This window comes from Nomia melanderi, chromosome 11 (genome assembly GCF_051020985.1).
Source record: "Nomia melanderi isolate GNS246 chromosome 11, iyNomMela1, whole genome shotgun sequence".
NCBI lineage: Eukaryota > Metazoa > Arthropoda > Insecta > Hymenoptera > Halictidae > Nomia > Nomia melanderi.
This window is the reverse complement of record NC_135009.1, coordinates 94382-117472: the sequence shown is the minus strand read 5'-3', so window position 1 is coordinate 117472 and position 23091 is coordinate 94382. Positions and strand designations below refer to the sequence as shown.

Sequence of the window (23091 nt, the reverse complement as noted above, 5' to 3'; positions counted from 1 at the left end):
AGCATGTAGCAGACCAGTCTCCGTGAGTCACCGAATTATAAAAAAATTTATGGAAGCCATTATCGAATTCGGTGACGTGCCATGACGTACGTTTTCAACGTAATTCCATAACAGGAATTATGGCGATAGGTTGTAAAATTTTACGCCTTTGCGTGCCTAATCGTGCGTTTGAAAACTTGTTTTAGTAACAGCATTCATTCTTCGAATTTAATGCAGAAATGGAATATAGGAAGAGTGTCTACTTATTATAAGATCACGAGCAATAAACTTAGTACTGAACGGAGTACTGAATGGAAATTAACTAAAATAAAGTATATCCAATAAATCTCTATACACTCTCTTAGTTTGTCATTCGTAGACTATGAATTTTATATATTCACATTTCACAATTTTAAATATACACTAAAATAAATAGTAGAATAAATATTTTAACGAAGTTTCACACTTACTTTATCGTAGTTTACAGTTAATAAAATCATTTCATCAATTTTAATTTAGTTAATGTTAACTAGTCTACCGAAGAATGAGTTTGCAATTTAATTGTGTATTATTGAAATTGCACCATAAAGATCAAAGTAACAACAATTTTTATGTTAACTGAGTATTATCATGAATTCACTGCATTTGTAAGTTTTGAATGTAAATATATTCGTACTACTTATTCGTCTTATCATTCAATTGCTTTTAGTTCCACCAGTTGCCAATTTACCTAGATTTACGACACATCAACTTGTAATAACAACAATTTTAATTAGGAATATCTTGTTGATATGGAAGAACACTTTAACATAATTAATTGTATATAGCATAACAGCATAGTATGCAGTATTTTTAACACATGTTTGTCCAAGAAAAATGGACTTTTTATAACATTCTATAAATTTCTTTATAAAAATATTTTAGACGTTATTTTAAAGCTTAATCTCCCTCTTACATATCGTTTTTGAATTTTTAATTTTCACTATTATTTTCTTTAGTTATAGGTTAAAAATTATCATATGCCAAATGCAAGAAAACGATATTTCTAACGTATGCTGTTATTTAAATTTATTCGAAGAATTAATGTAGTGGAGTTTAACTGAATGATAACTAAACAAATAATTCAAACTGAAACATTGAAATAATATACAAATCACAATGAAAATCCTTTCCTCCTCGGACAAATTTGTTTTACAAAGAAAAAAACCACTACGAAATCGTGTACCAACCTAATATTTTCCTGTTCACAAATGAAATTATAAATTTCACGGTTGCATTCCGAATTCTCGTATACCCAATCCTGATTACAATTGCATTAAAAAGATAGCCTAAATTTAACTTCTCTTCGTATTTAAAACGAGGCTTGAATCGGAAACCGTGTTTAAGAGTGCTTTGGATGCACCACGTGCATTCCACCTTTCCGTAAAGAGTCCTACGGGAGATTTACAGCATCGACTGACCCCACAGCTTTACGACAAAAACTTTCGGGCCGTACGGTCGATTTGTCGACCTTACGGACAGAGCCTATCGCTCCCCCAAGGAAACTACTTTTACTATTCTTCCGAGAGCATGACTCTCTAGACCCGAACACTCGGATTTCTCATCGAGTCGCTCGTAAATCGAGAACCGTTCTCTAACGCCGGCCACTTTTCTGAAGTATCGCCGGAGACATCGGACGACCGTGTTTACGGAGCCGGAACTTTTTAGACGCTGATTTACGGTAGCCGGTATATGCTATCTTCCTGTGGAAACAACGTATGAAAAATTTGACCTTGAAATTGTGCGTCGAGATTCTTGAAAATCGAGACATTATGCTCTTTCTTTTGACACGTTGATTGCCACGGAAAACATGAGCGTCTTACGTATCACTTATTCTTTTACTGGCGAAGATAAAGAAGAAGAATTATTAATTACTTTGTATCAGAATTCTCATGTCGTATTACTATTGAATTATTTACGCTACTGAACACTTTTATTCAATCATTTCGAAAACTAAGAGAAAACGCCGGTTTCTTCAGAGGAAAACGTTGTTCAAAATTATTACCTTGGCAATATATTTCAAAACCATAAAAATTCCTGCTGCCTATATCATTATATATGCATATTTATTAATTACATTTATATATCCATAACTTGTATACTAATAAATTTCGACACATGAAACTTATAATATAATCCTTTTCCATCGAGTACTATCAAGATACGTACAAACGAAGTTTAAGCAAAAATAGTTCCTGGAAATAAAGTTCAAACACTGTGGTAGTCAACATGTTAACGGTTTTAGAGTGCATTGAAAAATTACAATTTTATATTTAGGGGTATTAATGTTTTTATTGTAGAGGACCTTTGAATTGATAGTGAACTATGGAATAATATTTTTTTATGCGAGATTCTGCTTTCGAGAAAATTCGTTATGTAGATTATTCAGCTTATTGTCAATGATAATATGTACTTCTTATTTCTATTTTTAGTAAACGTTCAGTAAACGTGGTGATAATTATACTGTAAAGAACACTAACATCGAATATACTGAAGTAACAATGTTTTTTATTTTATTTGCAAGAAAATATTTAACAAAAGAGATAATATTTTAATTGTTCTCTTTGTACATTAATCAGAAAATATTAATTTGCATAAGTACCCACTACCTAAAGATAATTTAATGTCAAAACATTGAAGAAAATAAGTAACTCTATACTGTATTTTCTCATCGATAATTTAATGAATGTAATCAGTACTGAAGAATCGTTTAAATTGTCTAGTACTTAAGTACGCGTATGGCTAATGAATTTTTTGTATCGCTCCACACGAAAGTGAAACACCAAATGAACTATATATAATTACATTTTGCACTTCCAATTTATTACTTACATATAAAAACCGTTTTCAGATTGCATCGTTAGTTTGGAAACTCTCAGAGAGTAGTGATGTAACAGCAGTTGGCAATTTAAAATTTAATTTCTCCATTTATTATTTCCATTAAGATAGCAAAAATGGTTATCTTCAATTGCAGAGAATTTAAAGTAATCTAAATGACCAGAGATTAAAATGTTTCGAGTAAATTACGACGTTCTTGAAGTTTCTTCTAGAAGATACGTTAACGTTTTACGTCTTCCATAGAACTGTCGCGACAATAAACTTCTCCGCTGAGAATTCGTGACTCGATATTGTATAGTTCACAGGTTAAGAAGATAGTACTTTATAAATTACTTTACGGAAACAAATGAACCCTATTTGATCATTTTTCCTTTATCATAAGAACTACATTTTATCAAAATCTTGATTTGATCATTATTAGAATACACTGTAAATGAGGTAGAATGTATGATAATTTCATAACAACTGAATTGATGTACTCCCATTATGAAGTCTGGTAACTCGTACTTCATAAAGAAACAAATTCTAGCTGATCACAGCTTAATAGAAACTTAAATAACCGTAATAATGTAATTTGAAAAGTTTTACGATCCTCGCTTCGTAACGCACGAGGTGTGATTAACGAGTGCATAATGTAAATGTTAGTTCATTACTGACGGGGAGAGAAAAAAAAAAGATCGTGGCGAAGAACATGCTAAGAGCCCGGTAACGTTTGCCACGAATAACACTCGTAATTGGATGGCTCTTGTTTTCCATGAATAACTTTCGCAATTAAAAGGATCTCGTCCGAATGTTTACGATCACCTCGAAACTATCGCGCTCGCCACGGCCACAGCCGTTCTACTATCGCGATACCAATGGAAAATCTGTTATCTAGCCTCATTAATTACAAGAAGTGTTTCTAGATGAGCGATAAGCGGCAACGCTGCTCCGCCGCTGAATACATCGCTGGCCCAGATACAACCTCGTTCCTCGTTGTATTAGCAATTCTAGCATATGACGGCATTTTTCTCGCGAGACTCCTGCGCCGCATGATCGTCCAACGCTTGTAATTAATCATGGATGCGACGCGAACCACCTTACGTTACCTTCGCGACTCACGCCGTTTTCCGACAGAGTTGATTACAATGTAATTTGACTTACTAGGCTGTGAATATTTATGCAAACTACAATTTTTAAGAATATGATTAGAAACTGGGGTTCTGATAGAAAATCATTTTTCTTAATAGATATATGAGAACGGTACATTTTCGGTCTTTGACCGTTTTTTATTATTTAATTATCAGGTCTTTTCCGTAGAATCAAAGATGGCTATTAAAAATATAGAAAAATCTATATTATTAGCGGGTTATTGTAACATTTGCAACATAATAAGCTAGAGATAAATGTCGTAAAATACTGCAACAGATCAACCGGATAAATTACAGTGCTACGTCAAATGAATATCAGAGGAATGTTGAGTTGAATATTTGTAAAAAAATGATGTAAACGGGGAAAGGAGAATTTAAAAGGCTTAAAAGAAACCGGAAATTGGTCGAGGGACGTAAAAAATTGAAATTCAATTTTTCAGTTGAAATGCCTGTCGGAAATTAATTATCAATCAAATAATTTAATTAAGTCTTATGAAATGTAATTTGGAAATGACCATTATATGTAAATCATTGTGGATAATACGCAGATTTTATATTTCCCAGCTTTGATTTCCGGTCCGCTTCGTGGAATTCTTCTCTTTTTCATATTTCCTCGGAGAATTATCGTTTAGAATGAACTTCTCCAAAAATCATTACCATGAAGATTAAAATTTACCATTAACAAATTTGAAAACCGAATAACGATGTGTACTGGTGTGCGACTGTCATTCGGGTATCGAAGTTTATGTCAATTCGCTAGGTGTGCCTCATGGTTTAGTGAACAGTGGCACGTGTAATAATGACATACAGGAGAAACCTGCCACGTTTACTGAGCGGACAACGCGGAAAATTATCTGCAGAGATTTACGGAATATAATACGATCATAAAAATTCCTTGGGTTCCTTGGGATTTCTGTCACGTTGTATAACAGCAATTTTCCTTTGACGTTCGGGCTTGTTCGAATCGTCCACAATACATAGTTTGTGGACGATTAATAGTGATAATTAGATGGTGGCATATGTAAATATGCAGAACATAATAAAACGGAAGTATTCAAGGTAATTAACAGAGCGTTTGGCTGATCTGTTTATTCTAGCAACGATATTCGTTGTCTTGCCTTTACATTCTTACATTGCGTAAGTAAGAATCAAAAAATAATTTATATTGAAAGCATTATTCATTTTATTAATTTATAGCAATTTATTACTATATATTAGTTTATGTAAGATGCATATTTCAATGATAAATTAAATTAAAATGAAGCTAAAATTATAGAAACGTACCATAAAAGGTTTATTTTAAAATTAAAAATGAGGTAATATAAAATCAGTTGAAGAAGAAACTAATTAGAATAAGAATATTTACACATTCATGTAAAGTTGTAAATTCTCTGCATTAAACAACTGATCATCGATGCTAAGCAACAAATTTTAAACGGTAAAAGAAATAATAAAATTCGTTAACATTTATTTTAACACTTTAGTAGAGAAATAAAATGAAAATAGCTCCTTGAAAAACTCACAATTAAATCGATTTATAAGTTTTTCATGATAATGTACCCCCCAGTTTTCAAACACCATTTCAAGCAAAAATTGTTCAAAGTTTTACACGAAGAAAACACTAAAGTTCCTTTAACTTACCGCTAATCTGTTGCACGAGGACCATCTATCCACTGTTCCGTCTTTTCGAAAAAATTCTGCAGACACTCTGCCCTGTCTTTTTTTGCTCTTTCGACCAATTTGAACGATGCTAACGCTCCGTAAACATTTTTGCTTGTGAGCCTACAATTACTTCCAGCACATTCATGACTTATAACAACGATACATAACCATCATCGGTTACGTTTATACACATCACAGTTCCTACCGTTTTAGAAAGCCAACGCACACCCGCTGAAACTTTCATTATTGTTTCATTCTTGTTACTGTTTTATTAGTATTATTTACTCGTTATTTTTTCTCAGTACTGGCTATTAGGGATACGTCAAGTGGAGGAGTTTAAAACATAGAATTCACTGTAAAAATGTGTGTACTCCAACTGCATACAGATAGATACTATTTCTAAACCTTTCACCATGCACGAGCCTATAACTTTAATCGTTTCTCAATGCTCCAGAATCTTTAATCATACACTTGAAACGTAAAAACTGTAGAAGTGAAAAACTTCTATGTTTTTAGTCCTTTCATTAACAAAGTACAAATGAACTAGTTCATATATCGAGATTTTAGTTAATTTTCATCTTGATATGCGTATGAATTGATTTTCATAATTTCTTAGGAAAGCATCTTTATCATTTCAGTAATTACGAAAGAGAACATTCGAAATGAGTCAGTATAACTTATTCAGTAGTTCTACCATTAATACAAGTTTCCAGCTAAGCGAATAAGAAAATTAAAAACCAGTTGAATACAAGAACGAATTGAAACAATGATGTTGCTCGTCAACTCCTGTTAACAAGTTAAAATTGAAGAAATCCACTGCAAAATCCTCTTAGAATGTTGTCAAACAGAACGGGCAGTCCGGAATTCAATACAGTTCAATTTAACCGAAGCGAAACTCGTTTACAAGTTTGCTCGCAAACAAGGAAACTTCCAAACTAACACAGTTCTTTCCCCGAACCAGGAAACTCGAAGTTAAATTGTTTCAATCTTCACGAGTATGATTTCACGGAGTAGCATTTTCGTCCGCTTAGGTCATTGTTATTTGAATCAATGCCATCACCCAGCGGCGACAGACGACTTCCATTTCTGCATTTGCGAGCAAACGTTTCCCAGTAGAGAATCCTAGTTACGTGTCTCGTATTTTTCCTAACCGCGTTTTTGCGCGGGTAATTGCCCAACGCATACATTTGCAGTTATTAACCACGCCCGTTCACGCGACGGACGCACGCCACGATCGCGGAACATCTGTTGGCCCTTCGTTTCTTCTCTTCTTCCGTTCCTCGCGGACCAGACGTGCTCTCTGTTGTAATTAATGTTTGGACTATCGTGCAGTCGAATTGGTTCACACTAGAACTAGATCTAACGCACCCGTCAAAACAACGGGTCTCGGGATTTTTTATTTCACAATTGTTGATATCTTAACACTAGATTTCTGGAACGAATATTTACATAAATATGTAAAAATCTTTTCTTGCAATTTTTATGTTATTATTTTTATACATTACATATTGATTATATTAATTTCTTAGTGGTTCTAGTGTTAACACGTTGACTGCCATTAGAATTTTCAGCGTTTTATACGATAGCATTTATTTTTTCATAAGAAAGGCAAATGGTATTAGAATTAATTATTCATGATTTCATATCTTAGTTTCTAAATTACATTATTATTTAGTTATTCGTGTGACTAAATATTTCGATTTGACACCAGTTTACTTTTTGTAATTGTTTTTAAGCAACTTAAAAGTTTTGGCCTACGGTGACCATCATGTTAGTCAATGCCTTAACCCACTTACATTATAAGAAGGAATGAAAAATAATATTCCCATCACCAGTAATTTTGTTATTATAATTAACTTATTTGTATCGTTAGTATATCTATATGCTTTGATGATAGTATACATGCACTAATGATGTAAATGGATTAAACATAATAGAGAAAGGATTCATGGTATGATTCATGATATCATTTTTTATTCTTCCTTATATTAAAATTAATTTAATTTTTTTTCATAAGAATTATGAAAATGCACTTACTGAGATTTTGATCGATTTATATTTTGACTAGGACTGAATTCGAACCTAATTTTTAAATCTTCAAAACTCGAATCCAAAACTTGTAATTAGTGTAGAACCGAAATCCTTGAAACATGTTTTCAAAACAATTCTGGCTTGAAAATCTAAAGTCCACATTTCTGCACAAATCTGCTTTATATCTAGAAACAGCAACAAAATACAAATAAAGAATAATAATGAATAAAAATAATAAGCAGAAATATCTAATTTAGATTCATTTTAAAACCAGTGACTTTCAAACTCCACCTGAAACCAATCTACTTTTTTCTTTATCGACTATCATGCCAAACGTATCAAATTCTTCATTCTATATTCACGCTGCAAACGATTCATTTGTTATTTTACTTTATATCTTTTCTTATCTGAATCTCGAGAATTTCGAATCAGATAAAACATGAAATTTCAAATTCTCGAAACCCGCAACTTTCCGCGGTTCAAGAAGTCTCTAGCATCTCATAGCTAACTTTTGCCCATGCATAATTCCAACATTAGCATTGCATTGGGAATGAATTTCAGCGGTGCTCTCGGATGCTTCTCCGATAGTACCGTCCTCGATTTTTTAACCGTCCCATCGAGGCGAACAATTAATATTTATTACCGTTATTGTGCCTTATTAAAAATCATTAGTCTCCATTAAAAATTAATGGGCAGCCGTTTGTCGTGTCTTGGTAGTGGGTCTAGCTACGGATTTTTACGCGTGCGCGTCTAGTGCCGTTGCTCTGAAATGAATTAAACGCCTTCCCGCCTGGGCAAATATCATTAAACAGACCACACTTTATGAAACTTAATTTCTGCACGAGTGTAGCCCGTTTTACGGCCTCGTTTTACGGTGTCTTTTATTTACATTCAGTGTAATCTTGCTACCATAACGTCGCGTGTTTTCCTTATCCGCGACGCGACGCAACGCGACGCCCGCACCAGACGACTTTTCTCATCTTGGAAATTTATTACCATCTTGGAAGGACGTTCTCGACATAACAAAGTGAAGCATTTAAAAAACAGTTGTGCATAGAATTATCATACATCCTCGGTTTTTGCTTTTAACCGTTGTAACCTTACCGAACAACAGTTTGTTTTATTTATTAAACTCGATAAATGTAGATGTTATTTCAAGGCATGGTGTAAAACCCAATAGTAAGTTTTAATTAGTATGATACTATACAAAGTTTTCATGTGTTTAGACACTTCCTATTATTTTAAAGAAAAACTAGTGTTACAAGACCGCTCTAGAGTATTGCCCCGGCATTATAATTGTTACCTTCAAAACGACCAAGCAGCCAATAATTATAAACGTCAGTAGTGCCTGTAGCGTTACAGTTTAAACTCCTTTAATCCATAGAAAATAACTAGGCAAGGAATAGAATAATATGTAATTTCATGCATTAACTAGGTAATGTATAACATTACAATAAGGATTAAATATATAACATGTGATTATAATTATGTGAATAAATTACGTGAAGTATCTATCATACATTAACATTATATGTACATTCCTATATATTAGGACATTAAGACAGTTGTAGCTTGGATTGTGGCTAGCTTGTCAATTTTTATAAGACTTGGATTATTCGGATCTTAGACTCAGCCTTTTTACATGCAGTAATAATCGATACTTTGGTAATAAATAATATCACTCATATTATAGTGAAAACTAAAGTTCAAACTATTATTACTGTACCAATGAACCTCTGATGAAGATATTTCATATCGTCCTATTGCTAACCATGTATTTGTATGTATATATGTACTTGTTGATATGCTCACCTAATTTAAAACATTCATGAACATTATCAGTTATATTTTCTTTTCCAAAACTACATGTCTTTAATTAGTATTATTTTGTATACTCGAAAATGTCATTTTTAACATCTATATTGATTTTTCTTAATATATTTTTCTCGACATGAAATTATCTTTTCATGTAATCTCTTTTATTAATCTCGTTGCACGTGTCACTCAGTTGAAGCACAATACAAAATCATCATTTCATTATCAATTGTTATTATTACGTAGACAATACAAAACATTTGTACATTCGAAACATCACTTATTTATAGCACAGCACAAAGTGCCCGCTTCACAGTGTGCTCCAAACGTCCTATCCCACAGAACATCTAATTATTGCACACATTATCTGGCTAACGTTTCAAAACCATCGTAACGATATGTACGAACGCGTCCATCGATCGCAAAGTGCTCAAAGTACTCGCCGGAACCTACAACCTGTACTCGTACTCCTGAAACTCGTTTCGAAGTGTTCGAGCTCGCTCGTGGGACCGAAAAAGTCTGCTTGTACAGCGTCATTGGCACGTCCATCATACGTACTACTAGGTACAATACGGCAACGTCGAAACGCACGTGCGTCATTTATGAAACGGCCGATCGATTGTGTTATTTCAATCGTCCAGAGGAGCCGACCCGTAGAACTCATCGTTCGTGCACCGGGAACGGCGCGGCGCCACGCACGACGACCGTTTCCATACGCTTTATTGATATTCCATTGACAACCCATTGGCACCCAGGGGCGTACAGCTCGCGGAGCCGGCACGACTTCATGAACTCGCCTGAAAAGACGCGGCGTGCGCAAACCCGCGTAGGCGTTCCGTTAATCCGCAGGAACCGAGCGGGTCTCCACTGGCGCAGGAAGTCATAAACCTTAATTGTTACCATTGTTCTTTATCGGCCAGATCACTCTTAATCATTTCGCGTATTCCCGGCGACCGCGCCTTTGAAGGTCAACATACGAAGGACGTGCACGATTTTGGGTAATTGCCTGTCGATTCGGTACTGATTGGCTTATTCAGAGCCTATGCAACCTTGGAAGTTGCCATTTCAGATACTAAAATCTTTGAATTCATAACACTATACTTGTGATGAATTGGACAACAAAGTCAATAAAGTGGTTGCTTGTTGAAATAAAAGGCAGCCAAGACAATATAATATTGGTTTCGGTTCCGATTATTATTTTTCAATTTTGCATTTTAATTCTGTATTTCGATTCTGCATTTCCCCCTAACGGAGTTGGAGAAATGAAGTTATTATGGGTTAAGGAAGTCATACTTTTATGAATTTAAAGAGATTACTAGAGCAGTGACTTAGCTAAAATATATAATAGATATATACAAATATTTGTTCATTTTATGGTTTGTTAAATGAATGTGAATAATGAATAATGAGAATAATTTCTTTTAACATCACCTGAATCTATCAGCAGGAAAACTTCATTATGAATTCTATATACCTATATTGAATAATTTATTACACACATCTGATGCTTCTCTTTTTTGAGAGAAGTCAATGAAAACGTCGATATCTTTGGTGTATAAAGTTACTTTCTACAGAATTCAAACATACATAGAGTAGAGCAAAGAAATTACTTCCTTCCTCAATAGAAGTACTCCTAAACATGTGCATAATTTCCGCACGACAAGTGTCACGCAAAGAATGTTTTCCTTCGGGCAAGATAATGTCCTGTATTTAAGTCCGTATGGCATGCAACAGGAAAAATTATTTAAAAAAGAATGTACAGGAGTAGAAGGAAGGAAAGAAGAAGTTGACGCCAATGATCGGAAAGATCTAGCCCAAATTTACTAAGCTCGTTGAACCCAAACTCTGAAGCTTACAATTAGGCACTTCCCCCGTCTCTACCAACGTGAATTCCCCTTCTTCACCATCATTACTTTCTTCACTTACTTTCTTCACTGTTCTCATGGCTATGACACAATAACATCATACTCGCAATTTACTTATCTGTTGGAAGCTAAAATCTTTACAACCATTAAAGTTCTCTTGCAATTCGTTATTTAAAATCTTTATTTTGAAAATAAATTCAAAAATTTTAAATTCATAAATTGTAAGATATTCTCGAAAAAAATGTAGTTAAAAGTATAATATCATCGAAAAACATATAAAGAGTTATATTTCAAATAGAATTCATTTACTACACAATAATGACACAGAAATAATCATAAATCCTACATTTAATATGAGTAAAAACTAAATTTAATTGTTTCTAGGATTGTGTAATATGTTATAGAGCGAAAGGTATGAAATAAATAGGAGACGGAAATTACTCGTAGTTCTACCTAATATTTTAGTACGTTTGAAGTTGTACCCGGTTGTAAATTACGGCGCAGAGCCAACACCTCCCATGAGTTATCCCTGCGGGCGTCGATTTTCTTCAGCCGTATGGGTGGACACGTTTCGACATATAGAAGAGTGCCCCTGTAGCGCAACCTTCGCTTGTCACTGAAATACCAGTAAGACCCATTTGCCTTTCTTCGCCACACTTGTATATACCATTTCGCTTTCCTCCTACAGATGTTTGCTTCTTTAGTATACGATCAGGCTAACCGTCAGATGGCAAAACGCGTATCGGCAAGCAAAAGGCAGATATGGGACATTTTTTCTTGTGGAATAACTTTTTCATCTGTAGACCGATACGTCAGCTTTCCTACCATATTTTCGTTTTAATAACGATAAAACAAACTTTCGAACGGTATTTTCATTTTAATATTGGCTAAATAAACTTCTCTGTCATAGTTTTACTCCAATATCGACTAAATAAACTTTTCTACCGTATTTTCGTTGCTACAAAGTTTATTCAATCGATGCTAAAATAAAAACACGATACGGAAATTTATACCGTAACTTTACTTTGTAATTATTCTATTGTACTGTTATTTGTAGTTACTGTGCAACCAGATCGAAATGAATTATATCAGTGAACTTCTTAATCGTTATAAAACAACGGACGTATTTATAAATTGCAGAAGTCTTAACAATCCAAAAAAGAAACGATTTATATTTAACTTCTGTTTTTGTAAGTTATTCCATAAAACTCTAGGATTACATAAATTTCTGTAGTCTACTTATTATTTTATTTTTTTCTATAAACCGCAAGTATTATAATGGAAATAATCCTAAAGTCTAAATTTACATGGAAACCTATAGTCTACTTATTATCTTATGTTCTTCAATGAACCGCAGGTATTAGAAATAATCCCAAAGTTTTAAGCCGCAGCACGCACTCCGTGACTCATCTTACCTTAGAATGTAATACGGGTCAAAACAGACACACCTTCGCCGGTGGCCTAAAACTGACCCAGGTCAGCCAACAGACGCTAACTCGGTCTCGGCATTTTTCTGAAAGAAAGAAACAAGGGTCGGAACAACAGAATTGAAGGGTTTGCCGTAAGAACGAGGCAGCTCCACTTTCAGGTTATTTTAGTAAATCAACAAAAATCCATTAAAAATTGGTTATTGCTTCAAATGTACTGTAAGTTTATTAGCCAATGTTTGTGTTAATAACCTGAATTTAATTTCTATTCATATGACATGAAAACCTTATTTTTCAAAGTGGAATTACATATTTAACCTGTTGACTGCCACGAAAGATATCAGCGTTCTATATATCACTTATTCTTTCTCTAGAAAAGAGGAAGAGGAAAAATTATTAATTACTTGTTATCACTATTCTTACGTTATGCTATTATCTAGTCATTTATGCTACTGAACATTTTTGTTCGACATGAGTTATCTCACAAGATATTGTTATTTTCTTGTAATTTGGAAACTTCGGTTCTGCAACCGTGGCAGGCAACGTGTTAATCCTTTGCTTTATAATATTGTGACTAACTCGTGATGAAGTATTCAAATAGAATCTAACAACAGACATATTATTTAGTTCCTTTGAATTCTAATTGTCATTCTTGTATTATTAATTATTATACTTTAGAGCAAACATGGGTATAGAATATGTTTATAATGTCTCTCTTTGTCAATAAATGACTAGTGGTGAAACAGTTGTATCTGTCATGGCTAAGATGGAAATAATAAAGCAAAGGGTTAACGAGAAATGTGTCAACAACGGAGCTACCACCTTCTTGCAGTGAACTATTCAATTAATTTTAATATTTTCCCTCAAAAATTCCAAACTGTTTTCCAACGAATCCATGTGCGCATGGTCTGACACAACCGGAATACAGTTAGAAGGCTGGCTTAGAAGTAAGCAAAGAGAGCCTCACCCGTGGCTAAAACCGCTACAGGCTCTTCCGACAAGAATGTCTCGGCCCAGACTTTCATCGATGTTTTCCTTCCATCAGCTCAGTCTAGTCCCTTCTTTTTCTTCCGGCGAATCGTTGGCGAATTGGCCGGTTGAAATCGGCTGGGGCGATATCCTCGTTAAGCCTGGTCCTCGCAGCTTCTTCCGAAGAACACTTTGCACTTGAGCGCGACAACGGCCAATTACACGATTCTCCCTCGGAGAATTCTTTTGTTTTTCCCGCGATAATTCCCGGTTCAGGAAGCGGCGAAGAAACGCGGCGAACGTTCTGCGAACGCGATCAAAGACGGACGCGAATGGATTGTTAATCGACGTTGAATCACCGACGATGGCATTTTGTGAATTTATATTGTTGCTTGGACAGTAGAAACCGTTTCTGTCGAATATAAATTACTCTGAATTTTCAGTACCATGCGTGGAACGAGCAATCGTCTTTTAAAGAAAAATATTTTGTTTCTTTCTAGCCGAGCGGATGTACGATAGACTTTCCATAGTATGTTCATGGTACGTGTTGCTTGTCAATTTTAAGGTTTTGTATTTAAAGTGAAAATTCAACAATTGTTTGCTAAAAATATGGAGAAGAGATGAAAGTGTTTCTTTTAAAGTAACCATGCTATCTGTGGCAGATATTCGATGCTGCGTGTTTTCATTTCATTATGTTGCATTAAAACAGGTTACGATTGTATTACATCCGGTAATGATCAGTGCTACATCGCGCAGTACGCTGGAGGATGATTGCTTGTTCCGAATGAAATTATAGAAGCATTATTTTTATAACTGTTCTATTAATGCTTTCTAAAGATCTGGAACTATAAATAGTATCGCATTTTTTACAACCGTTGGCATAATCTACTGACCTCGATTGTCATTAGCAACGCCTTCACCATGCAACCTTTTTCCGTGTTGTTTTTACAAACAAATTGAATAATTCACCTGTGTAAAAAATTCATTATCATGTCTTACATGATGAGTACTATAATTTATTTATAAAGACGTTAGTTTTTGCCTACAAAGACATTTTTTATCGTGTAGAGGATAACGTTTAAAGTAATAATTCGGTATAAGCTAAATTGAATCTACATGAATTTTATTTTCTATGTCAGTTTTTATTATTTTTTGAGATAATATTGATGGTAATTTTAATAATGAATTCAAACGTCTTATTCGATTATTTAAATGCGTATAGTTGAAAACATGTAAATCGTGTAATATGTAGTTTTATTAATGTTATTTTCTGTTTTTCAGTTGCTATCTTGTTTAATCTATAATACGTTTTACGTTTTGTCTGAACATGTAAGAGTAAAATGGAGAGCGGCTCTAAGTCATTGTGTTAAGTGTAACAGCTCAGCATACGTTTAGTAGCTTCATTCTTCACAAACATCTTCTAAAATATCTTCAGCTTCCTTAATCCTTAACAGCTGTCGGCTGAAATTTCACCCTACGTGAATTTTGATCACGTTGAATTTTCTACATAATTGAGACTTCTAAGAACAACTTCCTTCTTTACTTTTGAACGATATTAATAAAACATTTGATTTCATTTTCCTTTGCCTTATTGATTTCTAAAGTAAAAGATATAACGACATATAAATTTAGTGACATCGAATAAAATTTATTTTTATTTCCTGAAATGTCATTACTACTATCTTTTTGTTAAACTGTGCGAAATAAATATTTATTTGTAAAATTTATATCAGTTTTTCTTTCAAACATTATATTTCCTTTTACACTGACAGACTCTCGATTTTCATTCGCGTAAAACGAATCCACCTAGATGGATGTTCCGCGTAAACAGAGGGACGGATGTGTCTGGACATATTATTGGAAAAGTGAGCTGTCAGCCTTGGAAGCTACAGTCGCGACTCGAGCCTTCAAAGCTTGAGCGCTTAAGGATCAGGCTTTGAGCTCTAAAAGCTGAAGTCTTCAATTCTTGAGTCTTTAAGCTTCAAGACTCGAGTCGTCTGTTACTACATTAACTCCATAAAGCTGAAGCCTAAGAAATTTGAAATCACTCGAAGATTGAATTTTGAGTTTCAAGTGTTCAATGCTATATTAATATAGTAGCAGACTCGAGTCGTCGACTGTTTCCAGACATAAAGACTCAAGCGTTGAAGGTTGTCGAGGTTCAGCCCGCTGAGTCTTGAAGCTTCGAAGATTCACCCTTTAACGTTAACCCTTGAAACTTCGAAAACTCGAGCGTTCTACAACACTATCTGGACATTCTGCGCCACGATAAAAATTTAGCAATAAGTCTCGCGACATGCGCGATCTGCGAAAAAAGTTTCGTAGCCTCCGCAGACACGCATTGCCCTCAATGATACGCGAGCCATCTTATAAATCGTCGGGAAAAGAAAATATTCCAGAGACAGAAGATTACTTTGGCATCGAACAAACGATGATGAACGAGGAGCCGTGATTCCGTGACGTGTCACGAACGAGAGGCGGTTCGAACAACTCGAACTACACCCCGGTTGGTGGTGAAGAATCGAAATAGACAGGGAACGGGGGATAGAATTTGCTTGAATAATAATACCCGGAGAACATAGACAAGTCCCTGGTTAAATTATTGAATGCAATTGAATCTTGATACCCGTGAATTACTCACCCGTTGGCGGGAACATTGAACTCGCGTTATCGATTCGAAATCGTTCGCTCAAACATAAATACGTCGTGGCGATCGCTCGTTAAACAGGACCATAAAAGTATCTATTTAATGCTACTTTAATTCGGGTTTATGATCCCAAGAAAACCGACGAGGTTCGAGACGGATGATCGAACTGATGGGATAGGTTAATAAATGCAAGGAAGCTATAAATAAATCGTTCACGTCGGATTGACGATATTCTAATTGTTCGGGGACGATCCTCTAGACATTTCTAAAAATACCCCGTTAAACCCTGCCTCAAGATTTCTTCCTTAATTACACTCATCGGGATTATTTTATCGTTAATAATTTATCGCGAGAAGAAGGAATTCCGCTTTCACTGTAACTCTGCATTTAATTCGAGTACTGAGTATTGCTAACGGGAAGATTGTTTCGCATTTTGATAGTAAAAAGACTAGACATTAACGTTAAAAAATTACTGTTCGCATCTGTTAAATTTAATTTGAAACTTTCGACGCGAGTCTGAATATTGAAAACGGGGAGGTTAACTTTCTAAACGTTATTGTAGTTCTATAAATATTACTAGGATTGATTATTGAAACAAAATAAAAATAAGTTTGTTAATGGTGAATTTATTGGTATTCTACTAATATGTTGAGTTGTTTTAAGAATTGAAAACGCGATTAAAACTACTATTTATGCAGAATTCGTTTGCTATTTCAGTATTTTTATAATTTGATACTTATTTTGGAGAAATTCATTGTTATTTTTAAGTCGAATTTATGATCGAGTGTTACGAATTCAGCTGTAAATATCTAATATTTACAACTTACGGATGATCATGAAGTATTTACAGTTTACGTTCGTTACTTTTTAATGCGGTTAAAGCGTTAATGGCCACTTAGTTCCTAAGTGAACCCATTAATCATGCAGAAAGTTAATATGTCTTTTATTATAAATTAACTGATGCGTTTGCGAGCACTTAACTAGGGCAGCTATAATGAATAGTTAATTTTCTATTTCAGAAGGAATGTGTACACGTTATTCATTCCCGTTAACATCGTAAACGGAGTTTACCCTCCCATTCACTTCATGAGTTGTATCTAAAGTTTCAGTTTTAGAATTAAAATTTAAGATTGTACGCATGGTCGCGCTTTTTAAAATTCTATGATCACAAATGGACATTAGTTTAAATTATTCCATTATAAAAAAGAGAAAATACTATAATAGAAATAATTGAGAAGAGAATAAAAATATTTTTAAAAACTATAAAGGGAATAAGAACACAATATTTAACATTTTAGAAATACAAAAGACATATGTAAAGTAGTAAAGCTTCTTTTTGAAAAGAACGAGACAATAAAGATGTTTTATGCAAAATCTATTCGTAATGAAAAATTATTTCACATTTCTAGTTTTCATAATATTTGACAATTTCAACATTCTTCAATTGAGAAAAGAATGTACACTGACTCAGTAGGTGTCATTTTTTCAAAATTTGTTTACCAAATGCTTTACGTGTAACCCTCCCCATTAAGAAAGGGAATAATAATTAAAACAAAATTATTTCATTATGTTACTTGAACTTACTATTCATTCGCTATTCTAACTGCTGTTACTATTATTACAATTCACTAGTAGTACTTTGTAATCGCTTTGAAGCGATCCTTATGCTGAAAATTAATTCGGGGATTTGCCAAAGTCTTGCGCGAAGAATTTTATTTTTACCTATTTTACGCAGATATTATCTACACTAATATTTTTTATTAATAATTTTATATAGAGTGGTACATTTCAAAACGTGTCCCTAGTGCAAGAGATTAACGTTCACTGCCAGGCAGATTTTGAGCGTCTCATCCAGGTTGCTAAAATCGATGGCAAACAATGCAAACCTGTAGCGCTAACTACGAGATATTTCGTAGCCAACAGTTTCGATACACACGCTTACAACGAAATATTTCGTACTTGGCAGTGAATGGATTACATCTTATAAAATCACCTTCTGATAGGTAAAATGTTCAAGGGGAAGAAAAGGTAACAGTTTCCCAATTCAGCTAGCAAAGTCGATAGGACGGTAAACGAATTGGTCGTGATTCGGCAAGGGCTACTCTGAAGAGGGCCGTCCAATTCCGGCGCTCCCTCATCGGGATTCAAATAGAGGTCAACGTCGACGGCGACGGCAGCGGTAACAATAAGTGTGACAATAATAATAATATTTCATCGTCCCCGTCGTCCGTGGGTTTAATTCATCAAGTTGCGCGTGCACACGCTAGGAATGGGCAAAGGTTCCGTGGAGACGCAGGGAAGAAGACCCCGGGACTTGATTGAAGCCAACTGCCCGGCCAATCCCGTACTTTGCCTTATTAAAACTCGTGCCGTTGTTTTGTCTTTTGTCTCTTCTTTTAATGCCCAGCATTAACTAGCCGCCTCAAGCTTGCGCGTCCGCTTCGTAACCCCGCCGAACGGAGGAAGAGGTTTTTATTCGGGCGAGTTCTCTGTCCTTGAAGGATTACACGAATTTCTGATGTTTCGCATTGAAACCATACGTATATAGAGTAAAAGTTCTGAATGGGAGTATCCGAGAGTTTTTGTTCAAAGAAAAATGAAAAGGTAACTCAACCCGTTTGAAACCCGGTTTTTTTTAAAGGCGGTTTCTGGGAGTCGAGACTCAAAATCATACATAGTTTTCATCATCGGTGGTCAGTTTTTGTAATCTCGATGATCTTGAAAGTTAGTCTTTTGGGAGTCAGCTTGAAGCCAATATTTAATTTTTATATTATATCTCATTTTTATTACGAATTCGTAAAGTAAGCTAGTTTTCCACTATTAACTGATAATATCATAATAAACGGTTTGTTATTGGTCTTTTTAGCTAGGTACTCCATTACACATCTGGTGTACCCTTCATCTCGAAAGAGTTAAGGCACAGGGAAACTGTTTGAAGAATTAAATTTTATGTTAAATAGAAAATATATTTGAGACTGTTGCATAGTTTAATCCTTTGCAGACGAAAACAAAATAAAACAAATGATGAAATAGTCTACAACAGTCTGGAATAGGTCATAAATAACAACAATGTTTTGCTGTTCTTATTTACATATACACCTGACACTGTGTAATGAGATTAAGAAATTGCACGCCTCGTCAAGCTATTTAAAAATTATACCGTTTATATCTTTAGCTTCTCACTTTACAGACAGATGTAGTTGGGAAAGGACATTTAAAGTTGACAAGTTAACTCGATTAATTTAATTATTTTGAATTACATTCTTATTTAGTATTTTTAATTTAGTATTTTATTAAATTTTTAATTAATTGCCATAATATAAAATATTATATCGCAAATGTAACATTCTGATTTTAATTATTTTCTCTACTTCTGTTTTTCGTAATTTTTCTCTGTGATTGTGTTGTAATACATTTTCAGTAATCAACTTCTTTAAATTGACATAAATTACGAAATAGGAATGAAATGAAAACATAAATTAACATTTAAACTTGGAGAAAAATTCGAAATATCATTTGTACGCACGTCATGATAATTGTGTTATCGAAACATCACGGGATGTTTCTCAAAATATTACGCTGAAAGAATATCAAAGAGAGTGCACTCCGTATGGAACGTAGCGTAGACAATCGTAATACTATCGAATCTGCATAATGATAGGTTCGGATTATGCAAATGCACGCATTATTCAGCGCATTGAAAATATGCGGGTGGAATAATTATTAGGCTGAATTTGCGCAAACATTTTCTAAGTTACTTATTTTTTTCGTCGACGATACAGCTCTGTTTCGCGCAGCAATGTGTTGGTTGACAGAGCTCGCGGAACCTTGGCTAGTGTAACATTCATGCGCTACAGGGCACTAATTTTCCGATAAAAACCACACCTGTGGCTGCAGCTGCTCGTTAAATCATTGATCACCCGCGTTTCCTTGAAAATGGATCAGTCAGTGATTACTACCATTACGCGAACACGTTGGATCGAATGAGATGTTTCATACTGATGAATCCTGAACGAACCGACCTTTAATTCAACGCAATTCTTCTATAGAACATTGATTCCTCGGTTTAAACAATTTTATATAAATATTTTGTAAATTCAAATTTCAAATACAGTTAAATGCAAAGAATATTTTACATTGAAAATTTAAAAATTTATAAATTCTAGATTTCATATTTTCCGTTTGTGTAAAATGCAAAAGAATATTAAAATATTCCGTTTCCTTCTTTTATCAGAAGAAATTTCAGATGAGCAATAACAACCTGAAACATCAAAAATATTTTCAACAAATAACGTTCAGATGAACATTTAAAACAACATATAATAAATTATTTAATTGAGAGTATTAAAAGAATTATTTCGATCACTACATTCAGTCGTACTTATGTGTGTATTTATCCAAATAACTTTGCTTGTTAATATAAGTTCATCTGTCCTTAAGAAAAAAAATAAAATCTCTAACAAGCTGGCACACACGAAATGGAAAATTACTGAAGACGATGTCATTAACATCCTTTCCTCGTTTGTTCGTCGTTGTTATAGGCAGCGTTTTAATGAAGTCCTGAACGATTGTAACAGGGGTCTGTTGACCCTCTGGCGATTAATAAAAGAATTGCCCGTCTGGATCGATAAAGAAACACCGTGAATACGAGAGCAGGCTCGCGCTTCCTCCTCTAAGTTCGCGTATAGGTAGCACTATGGACGAACAGAGATAGATACATGGAGAGTCGAGGCAATAGCGTGGTTGTTCTAGACTAGAGATAGCTATCATCGCGAGAAAAAGTGGTTCGCGATGAGGATGGAAAGAACAGGAAAGAGAGGAGCAGGGGCGGTCGTCGAGTCTTTGCTCGGAATTCGTTCCACGTGGATTCCACGCGACTCCTCTGTTGCGAATCGATGATATCTCGCTTGGTTCTAAGGGATTGAAAACCTTTCGAAAGTAACTTCGAAATTCTTATATATCGGTTCCGTCTAACACACTCCGTTTCCAATTATGGCGAACTAAAATAAAGTTGATAGAATTACGCAGTGTAATAGGAATTATGAAATATTTAATAAAGCAAATACAAATACACAGGTCGAATTGACAGAACAAAATAACATACGACGTACAACCATAAATCGATAAAATACAAAGCTCACGCAAATCACACACACACACACTAAATTCACTCGCAATGCAATTTACATCGATTATATCATATTAATTATCAGTCGTCCAACAAAAGTCACAACTGTGTTATTCGGTGTATTGGTTCTGAGCTGTATTGATTTCGGTTCCGGTTCTGTATTTCTTTCAAAACTGAAAAATAATAGTTGTAGAACCGATACAGAACCGATATAGTATCACAGATATTATAATAGCTTAATAGCTCAGAACCGATATACCAACTAACAGTTGTGACTTTATTTCAGTTCTTCGGAACTGTTTCAAGAACTGACATCGATATCCTAACTGTTTCCTGATCTAGACTCGATGACTTGATGTGTGTAGATATCGTTATCGCGAGGATTCGTAATAACAGACCGGTGTCGAAAATTCTTTTAACCCTCTGCGTGCTGTAATATTTTTGTAATTGTTGAAGATACGAAAAAATGTTTTAGAGAAAGATTGTCCGACATGATGGGGGACATTTAGTAATCTGTTTCGATGTTTCTTAACATTGGCATACAAAGGGATTTCAAGATCAATGCAATTATTTTGGAAAACAGCACAACTATTTTTCGATTGGATTGCCGCAAAGGTCCGTAGGACGCAAAAGGTTATACGTTCTATTTGTGGTGTACTACTATTCGATAAATTGTTGGAAAGAACGACGATTCCTATATTGTTTAAGCGCTTTGTCTTAACTAGAACGATTGAAGGGAAAATCCGGTTATTCAGCTTTGCTTTGTTTTTTTTTCACGCCAGTTGTATGTATCTACAAACAATGATAAATTTATGCTTACGAAGACACGTTGTAGATTTTTTCCATTGTTATATTTTAAATCCTCTGTGAAAAAGTTTAATCCTTCGTGAAAAATGAACAAAAATTACAGTCTTTTTGTAACGTTTCCCCATTATCTTTAAATCTCTCAAGATCTTTTCAAAAAAGTACGTCGTAATAGAAACAACTGGAAATTCATTTTTTCCAAACTTATTAGAACAATGAAGAAATGTTGACTTCGAATTTTAAATTTTCCTATATCGGAGTAATACATGTATCAAAGGAATTAAATTAATCCGATCATATTAGACTATTCTAATTAAAATCTGCATGTTGTATATAGAAGAACTTGAATATTTTTGCTTCCTAATTTGAAACACAGGATGTTCCTAAAACCAAACACCCTTTAGAATAGTAGTCGTTTCAGCAATTTAACGTATATTTACCATTCTATCGCATATTTCTTACGTAATAAATAAGAAAAGCTGTGGCAGTATTTTATTACAAGTGTCGGTTATGCGGTTCGAACGTTGCCAGACACAGAGGTATTTAAACTAACGTCCACAGATGCCGGAGACGTTCACCTTGTTATGTCACCTGCTCTTAATATCGAAATCTCCATAATAAAGTGTAACAGTTCCGGCTTGTTCCTATGTACAACACAAGACCAAGCTCCTTTTACTTTCAGTTTTCACACGTGCCACATACTCATCTCGTAGCCGCTTCCGGCTGCGCGATTTTTCTTACAATTAACCGAGCGTGT

General features: G+C 34.5%; 1 protein-coding gene and 1 long non-coding RNA gene across 14 annotated transcripts in view; one reads left to right on the top strand and one right to left on the bottom strand.

The window, feature by feature from the left end:
- Positions 1-23091, top strand: part of sick (sickie) — a 520404-nt gene that overhangs the window by 437715 nt on the left and 59598 nt on the right. The window lies entirely within an intron of this gene.
- On the bottom strand, positions 11689-13988 carry LOC143175043 (uncharacterized). The gene is made up of 3 exons (XR_012999646.1): positions 13754-13988; positions 12775-12872; positions 11689-12041 (listed from the first exon to the last, which is right to left on the bottom strand). It is a non-coding gene; the product is annotated as an uncharacterized LOC143175043 (long non-coding RNA).